The sequence below is a fragment of the Pseudorca crassidens genome, unplaced genomic scaffold (genome assembly GCF_039906515.1).
Source record: "Pseudorca crassidens isolate mPseCra1 unplaced genomic scaffold, mPseCra1.hap1 Scaffold_135, whole genome shotgun sequence".
NCBI lineage: Eukaryota > Metazoa > Chordata > Mammalia > Artiodactyla > Delphinidae > Pseudorca > Pseudorca crassidens.
This window is the reverse complement of record NW_027136062.1, coordinates 74,017-82,500: the sequence shown is the minus strand read 5'-3', so window position 1 is coordinate 82,500 and position 8,484 is coordinate 74,017.

The following is an 8,484-nucleotide window of genomic DNA, read 5'->3' as shown; positions in this document are numbered from 1 at the left end:
GCGGGGCCGGCGCAAGCCCTCCCCGCGAGGGCGAGGGCCTCTGCCACCCACGTGGCTCTGGCAGTGGCCACCGTGGCCCACTGCACGCTTGGGAGGGGCAGCGGCTGGGGGGTCCGGTACCCCAAGGCTCCCTCTCGGATCGCTAGAGAAGGCTTTCTCACCGAGGGTGCGTCATCCCCCACCCATCGTCTCTGCCCTTCGGGCCCACGGAGGCGCTCCACGAGCCACCAAGTCCACGACTGGCCGTGGGAGGGGTGGGGGGGGTCTGCGGTATGGGTAAGCACACGGCCCACTGGAGCGTTCGCGGCCACAGCCTCGGGGGCACAACCTCTGCCGCCCCCCAGGCTCGTCCACCGGGCTCCGGAAGGGGGGAGCACGCCCGAGAAGCGCGACAGACGCCCCCTTCTCACAGGCCCCGGCCCAACGCGATCGCACCCACGCCCGTGTGCGACTCCCCACACACACGCAAGTGGGGGGCGGCGGCACACGCGGCGTCGGCCCGGCCACGAAGTCAGTCCCCCCCACGGCACACCGTGGGAGGACGATGGCGACGAGGTGGCAGGCCCCCGTCCCCCACCGAGGGAGAGAAACAGAGGCAAGCCCCCGCGCCCTTTACCGTCTCGACCCCCCCAAGAGAGCCACTCACGGGACACACCACCGCGGCGGAGACCCCGAGGAGCACGCTGGGAAAAGGGAACGACACCACCGCTCGGCCTCGCGCGCCTGAGGGACGACCTGGAGCGCTCCAGGGGCACCACAGAGGACCGAGCAAGTCACGCTCACGCGCCGGCAGCGGGCGCGCGGCGCAGCGGCGGGACGGCCCCCACCGACGCGGGGAGGACCGCCCGCGAGGCACACGCCAAGGAGGCGAAGCGAGAGCGTCTGCTGCGTCCGAGGACCACGGCCCCGCCCACGCCATGAGGCAGGAGGCGGGAGACCGCAGGTCAGGGCCGGAGACCACCACCCCTGCCTCCCACACACCCCTCGGCAGGCCGGCAGGGCGTGACAAGAGAGGCGAGGGGCCCGCGGACAGAACGAGAAGAGCGGTCCCGTTCGCCAAGAACGTCCGTCCCTCGTCTGGCGCGACTGAAGGCCCGGCCCAGGAGAGCGCGACATCACCACATCGATCAGTCAATCCAGAGAGCCAGGGGCCACGAGGGCCCCGAGGGAGGAGGGGCACGGCGAGGACCCTCACCGGAGGAGCCTGCTTCAGCCTCAGCCGGCACCCAGCCCCCCCCTTCGCTCCCTCTTGCCTTCTCGGGCAACAGTGGCCGACGACCCCGCGAGGAGAACGCCTGACACGTGGCACGGAGCCTGCGGGTTGGGGTCGTCTCAGCCACCACCGGGTGCCTGCGGCGGGGAAGGGGAGTCACACGGGGTAGAAGACCCACGCACCACCTCGCCCCGCCGCCCTCGGGTGAGCCAGAGACCGGAGGCGGCACCGCGGGTCGGGTCAGCCGGGCGCACACACGAGAGCCGGCGCGCAGGCCCAAGCGGGCGGCTCAAGTGGCAAGGGCCGGTTCGGGCGCCGGACGGCGGTCCAAAGCCCAGCGCTCTGCGCGCGTCCAGAGTCCCAGAACCCCCAGCGAGAGATGCCAGAGGAGACCGTGTCAGCACCTATCTGGTGGTAAAAAAGGCCCATTTCAGGCGAAAAAAATCACGGCGCCCGGCAGCGGGGCCCATCCACGAACCTCGGGGGGGCTCCCCGGGACCTCGGCCCGGCTACCTCTCCCCAACACTTCCCCATCCACAGCAGCCCCGGAGCTCTCTCGGGGCCATCTGGTCGACCCGAGGAGCGGGGGGGCGGCAGAGTGGAGCGGGGCGGGGCGGGAAAACGTGGCAGAGGCAGCGAGCGGGCCGGGGTCGCCCTCCCCGGATCGCCCGCGCGAGCAGGTACCGTACCGCCGTCCCTCCGAGTCCCCGGGCGAAGACTTGGTTACAGAAAAGGAACTATCCCACTCTGCCGCCTCTGACGAGCGGGGCCCACGAGGGACCGCGCCCGGGCCCAGGCCGCCCTATCCGGGCCACCCAGTACGACTCGGGCCGGTCCCCACCGCCACCCCCACCCCGGCCGGGACTCGCGGTGGAGGAGGGGGCGGGGGAGGGTGAGAAAAAGTCGCGTCCGCCGACCGGGACCCACGTGGGCCCGCTAAAGGGCCGGGTGCGCCCTCCCCGGCCACCCGCGCGAGCAGGTCCCGGCCCGTCCGCGTCCCCGGACCCAGGGGGACTTGGAAACATTTTCGCACGGAGGCACCTCCCAGGCGACCGGAGCCCACGAGGGACCGCACCCGGGCCCGGGCCTCTCTCTCCGGGTCACCCCTCGCGGCCCAGCCCGGTCCCCACCTCCGGAGTCCAACTCGGAAAAGCATCGGTCAGAAAGAATCCGACCACCGGGACCCACGCGCGCCCGCCAACGAGCCCGTCGCGCCCTCCACCGGCCTAAACGCACGGGCACGGGCACGGGCCGGTCCCCACCTCCGGAGCGGGGCGCTGTGGGGACCGGGCGGTGGGGGGGGGGGGAAGGGAGGGAAGGAAGGAAGGAGGGTCGGGTGGCCGGGTCGGTCCCCGCGGCCGGATGCTGGTCGACCAGGCCAGGCGGCCCCACAGACCGGCTCGAGAGCGCGGCGACAGTCACACCCTCATAGGCCTGCACGCCCAATCTCAAGCGACAGCAGGAGGCGCCCACGCCTGGGCCCCACCGGGACAGTCACCGCCAGCGTCGCCCGGCTCCCGGAACTCTGCCTCGGGCCCGGCGGCCGAGTCACAGCCCTCACGAAGGTCGCCGAAGCTCCAGAGACAAGGGACAATATAAAAGCGGCCGCCAGGTGGCTCCCGACAACGGCTCCAACGTCCCCGGGCCGGGTTCCCTGTCGCCGGCCGGCCACTGAGGATGCAGCAGCGCCGGGCCGCCCAAACGCCCGAGCTCGGCCCGCCGGGGCGAGCCGGCGGGCGTCTGGCGCGGCCCCGAGGCGTCCGTCTCGGAGCTAGCTCCCGGGACGGCACGACACGGCGCGACCCCGGCAGCAGACGGGGGGGGGGGGGTGGCCGGGGAAGCTGGGAAGACGTCGCCGGGAGGCCGCCTCGAAGGAAACGCGCTCCCCACGCGACTCCTCGGCGGGGGCAAATCCCACGGAGACGCCGGCGGGGCCCGGGGCGGCCGGCACGGGGTGCCCAGAGGGTCACGAGCAAGATCCCCGGCTGCCCGGACGGAGGGAGGGAGGGAGGGAGGGAGGGAGGGAGGGAAGGCGGGGACTGGCAAACCGAAACCAGGCAAGCACTCAGAGAACAACGCAGGAATTCATCCTCTCTCGAACGGTGGAGGTCTGTCGGAAGCAGACACGCAAAGCCCAGAACCTAGAAAGGAAAGGAAGGATACCCTCCGACCCCACACATACAAGCGGAAACAAACAACTATCTCTGCCCGGACGGCGACAAAGTCCAAAGACAACACATGGGTGCGTGGGTGGGGAAAACGCACCCGCGGTCACGAGAAAACATGGATTTCAAAATGGACTGACCACAGTCCACGGGCGGGGGTGGGCGTGGGGGTGGGGGATGGGGGAGGCGGGGCTCGGGGGAATGCGGGCGGGTGGGGGGGCGGAGGGGGGGCGAGGGTGGAGTCCATAGCCATCCACTAAAGAAACTGAGTTCGGGCACATCTACTCAATGCAACACCCCGAGTGCGAGCGTGTGCGTGTGCGTGTGCGTGTGCGTGTGCGTGTGTGTGTGTGTGTGTGTGTGTGGAATGCGGTAAGTATCGACAACGGACTGTAGCCCCACCGAGACCACGACAAACCATACCAGCGAAGAAGTCAAGCCGTACAACTACTCTGGCCTTCAAAACAAAGGAAAAAGCGTGCACGTATAGTATACGTACGTGCATCGCGTGTGCTTGTGGCACAGGTATACGTGGACGTATAAAGGCCTAGGACAAGCCCAAGCACATCCCGTAAGGGGAGCCTATCCAAAACAGACCAAGGCCTCTCACCACTCAGCTTCCAGAAAACAAGCAACCCAGCGAGGAAAGTGAACTGGAGGCCCAAACTGAACCTTTTCGTTAGGGAAAATAAAGAAAAGAAGAGACGAGAAGAGAAGAGAAGAGAAAAGGAAAGGAAAGGAAAGAAAAGGAAAGGAAAGGAAAGGAAAGGAAAGGAAACGAAAGGAAAGGAAAGGAAACGAAAGGAAAGGAAAGGAAACGAAAGGAAAGGAAAGGAAAGGAAAGGAAAGGAAAGGAAAGAAGGAAGGAAGGAAGAAAGTAAGAAAGAAAGAAAGAAAGAAAGAAAGAAAGAAAGAGAGAGAGAGTGGGAGTGGGAGTGGGAGTGAGAGTGGGAGTGGGAGTGGGAGAGGGAGAGGGAGAGGGGGAGGGAGAGGGAGAGGCAGAGGGAGGGACAGAGAGACAGAGGGGAGAGAGAGAGAGAGACAGAGAGAGTGAGAGTGAGAGTTGGAGTGGGAGTGGGAGAGGGAGAGGGGAGGGAGAGGGAGAGGGAGGGAGAGACAGAGAGACAGAGGGGGAGAGAGAGAGACAGAGACAGAGAGAAAGAAAGAGAGAGAGAAAGAAAGAAAGAAAAAGAGAGAGAAAGAGAGAAAGAAAGAGAGAGAAAGAAAGAGAGCGAGAGAGAAAGAAAGAGAGAGAAAGAAACAGAAAGAAAGAGAGAGAGAGAGAAAGAAAGAGAGAGAAAGAGAGAGAGAAAGAGAGAGAGAGAAAGAGAGAGCAAAAGAGAGAGAGAGAGAAAGAGAAAGAGAAAGAAAGAGAGAGGAAGAGAGGGAAAGAGCGAAAGAGAGAAAGAAAGAGAGAGAGAAAGAGAGAGAGAAAGAGAAAGAAAGAGAGAGAGAGAAAGAGAGAGAGAGAGAAAGAGAAAGGGAAAGAGCAAAAGAGAGAGAGAAAGAGTGAAAGAGAGAAAGGAAGAGAGAGAGAAAGAGAGACCGAGCGAAAGAAAGAGAGCGAAAGAGAGAGAAAGAGATAGAGAGAAAGAGAGAGGGAAAGAGCGAAAGAGAGAGAAAGACAGAAAGAAAGAGAGAGAGAAAGAAAGAAAGAAAGAGAGAAAGAGGGAAAGAGAAAGAGAGAGAGAGAAAAGAAAGAAAAGAAAAGAAAGAAAGAAAGAAAGAAAGAAAGAAAGAAAGAAAGAAAGAAAGAAAGAAAAAGAAAGATAGAAAGAAAGATAGATAGAAAGAAAGAAAGAAAGAAAGAAAGGAAGGAAGAAAGAAAGAAAGAAAGAAAGAAAGAAAGAAAGAAAGAAAGAAAGAAAGAAAGAAAGAAAGAAAGAAAGAAAGAAAGAAAGAAAAAATCTCTCAACCTAAAAGTTTTTGGAACAAACAGACAATCTATGATTTGGTAGGTAAAAAAAAATATTTTTGGAACGTACAGTTCTTTGAGACAAGAATGGAGAGGAAAAGAAAAAAAAAGACAATAAGAATTCGGAACGCTTAGAAACCTGAATCGGTCACGAACAGGAACTAGGAAGCCATGGTGAACGGGGTCTGTGACACCAGTGTTTCTGGACCGGCAAATGGATGATTCCATTTCATCACGCCTAGAAGCGTACATTTTCACGCAGCATCACTTTTTTAAAATGTTTTTTCCCCAAAGTGATGCTAGAGGTGTGGACTCATACATCGGAACATCTTTAGTCTTTCTGTAATAAGGAGACCGACGTAGGTCCACTGAGACTTGTTGAGCCACGAACGTTTCCGTAGGTCATCTTTGGAAACGATCTAGACGTTCCACGAATTCCCTCCCCATCATTCCGCTTACACCAACACTAAAGTTCCTAAAGTGACCCAAAAGGTCTGGGAGAAACTGTTTTTAAGTAGACATACCAAAAAACATAACCTTTCTTAAGGAGTTCCTCCACCTAGAGCTATCGACATCACTTGTTCTAAATCCCATGACGACGAGATGACCCGTGAACATTTCCTGAGACTTTAGACGGTGTCAGCCATCATCCCCAAGTTCTTTTCCTTGCTGACGAACTTGGTTCACTCCCGTGAACTTATTGGATTTGGGGTCGACGTAGATAGAAGAAAAGGATGACCTCGAATGCCGATCACCCCAAAGACATGCCTAGTTTCATAAAACCCATACGTTGACCCTGGCTATTCTCAGCCGGAGGGTTCATCCTAGATCACGTGAACTTGCAAAACCCTTTGGGTCCCTCTCTAGTAGACTGAATAATTCGGGAGTGCTTCCTCCTAAGCCCTTCAAGAGAGCTCTTTCCCAAGTTAATTGTGGCACTCGGATCCGTACGTAGGAACAGGCCAGCTCTAGAAGGTAGCTACAGACATACCTGTTACCAGGGCCTTCCCAGATTCTTGCACAGCAGTGCCATAGAAACGAAGATCGCTTCCACAAGACTCTAAGGTCAGCAAAGCAAAACTTTTTTTTAAATTTATTTTATTATTATTATTATCATTATCATTACTATTATTTTATTAAAAGAGATAGCTGGTACACAAGGGAGAAGGCGGTGGGGGGGGGCGGGGGGGGGTTGGGGGGGAGAGACACCGCCCCGAGTTGCTCTGATCACGGAAGGGAGAGTTTGTCTCGGGATCACCGATCCTTTCCAGGAATCCTCCAAATTCTCGGATCTGCAGCAGCTGGTTGCACGGTGGCTACCTATGGGGAATAGCAAGCGCTTCCACGAGGGGAAAGAAGCACATGAGAATTTTCTGCAAGAAAGCACAGGAACAGATAAGGGTTAAATGTACAGTGGAGCTCCTCGTCTTGGGACAACTAGGTATAGTCGTGGTGTCAACAGAGGTAAAGTTAATCTTTTACTCCCGAGAGCCTCGTGTGTGTGTGTGTGTGTGTGTGTGTGTGTGTGTGTGTGTGTGTGTGCGCGCGCGCGTGTGTACGTGGGTGGGTGGGTGGGTGTGGGTGGGTGGGCGGGTGTGTGTCTGAGACTCAGGCCCCCAGGGCCTCTGTTCTTTAGCTGGCAAGGCCTGTTTGGCCCTAGGCCACTCCCCAGTCCTTTTCCAAAATGTCTGTAGGTCTGTCTCATGCGTGCGTACGTACGTACGTACGTACGTACCTACCTACCTACCTACCTAGAGATCGACATGACCAGAGATTTCATAGCTTTCATTTAAAAACTTTTAGTCAGCCACGAAGCAGGTAGTGCAATCGAAAATTCGCTCTCTTGCTTATTTATAAAGAACCGTTGGAATAGGTGACGTTTATTTCCTCCGATGGCTAAGGCTTTTTATTATCTGTGGGGAAAGACTTTTAAGATTCGTGTTGGTCCCGAAGGAGACGGCGAATTAGTGTTTGGGTGAGGGAGCCCTTCCACCGGTTTGTATTCTTAAAGAGACCACTTCCCCCTCCCCTCCCCCGTTGTTATTTTTTGGGGTTTTTTTGTTTGTTTGTTTGTTTCCGTTTTGGCTTTTCTGTTTTTTCTTTCTTTCTTTTTTTTTTTTCCTTCCCTTTGGTTTCAGGGTCTACCTCATCCAGTCCACTGGCCTTAGTCTCAGTCAGGCCATCGCAGGCTGTGTTCACATTTCGGAGGCGGTAGAGATGTGCAAGATCAAGACAGTTCACCCAGAGAACTGGGCGGCGGGTGCCTTGCTGACATCGAAAAGCTGATCTGCTCATCATGCAGTTCCATTTCCCCTCCTCGTCCTCCTCGTCCTCCTCGTCCTCCTCCTCCACCTCGTCCCCGTCCTCGTCCTCCTCCTCGTCGTCCTCCTCCTCGTCCTCGTCCTCGTCCTCGTCCTCGTCCTCCTCGTCCTCCTCGTCCTCCTCGTCCTCGTCCTCGTCCTCCTCCTCCTCCTCCTCCTCCTCCTCCTCCTCCTCCTCCTCCTCCTCCTCCTCCTGTGCGCTTCTTTCTGTCAAGGAGAAGATTTCCAACTCAAATGCAGACCAAAAGATTTCTAGGTTCCAAAACTTCAGGGTTCCATGGATCATGGTGTCCAAAATCTGCACAGGGTCTTCAATAACGGCCCTCGTTCTCAGCGCACACAAGTCAACCCCAGACCAAGGCACCCTAAGGGCAAAAACCCTCCAAGGTTTCTCCCATTAGACCCCGAACGTCAGCACACACCCCCTCCCCCGGTTTCTATTTCGTATCGCGTGCGCTCAGGCAGACGGCAAACACATCGATCGATCATTTTCCTTTAGCGTGTTTCATGAACGTCGCACTGGCCGAAGAAACCTAGGTGTGTCAAAGCTCATCCCTGCGTAAAAGGCTTTGGCTTCTCCGTGAAGGGGTCGAGCCGAGGGACCCAGGCCCCTCTGTCAACTTTTCACTGGATTCATTGGCCTCACTCTTGTCCCAAGCGACGGCTGGTCAGATTTCTCATGGTCATTTTTTGCCTTCTGGCTTTAGCAAGGGTCTTCAACTGGGGTAAAAAGAGCAGGCTTGCTTGGGGCGCTTTCATGGTGGGGAGGAGGGGGTGGTGGCCCATAGAGGTAGGTCCCTTCGATTCACCCCATCTCAGGTAGTGCCCTATGCAAAACGTTTGCTTTCATACCATCAGGATCCTAACTTT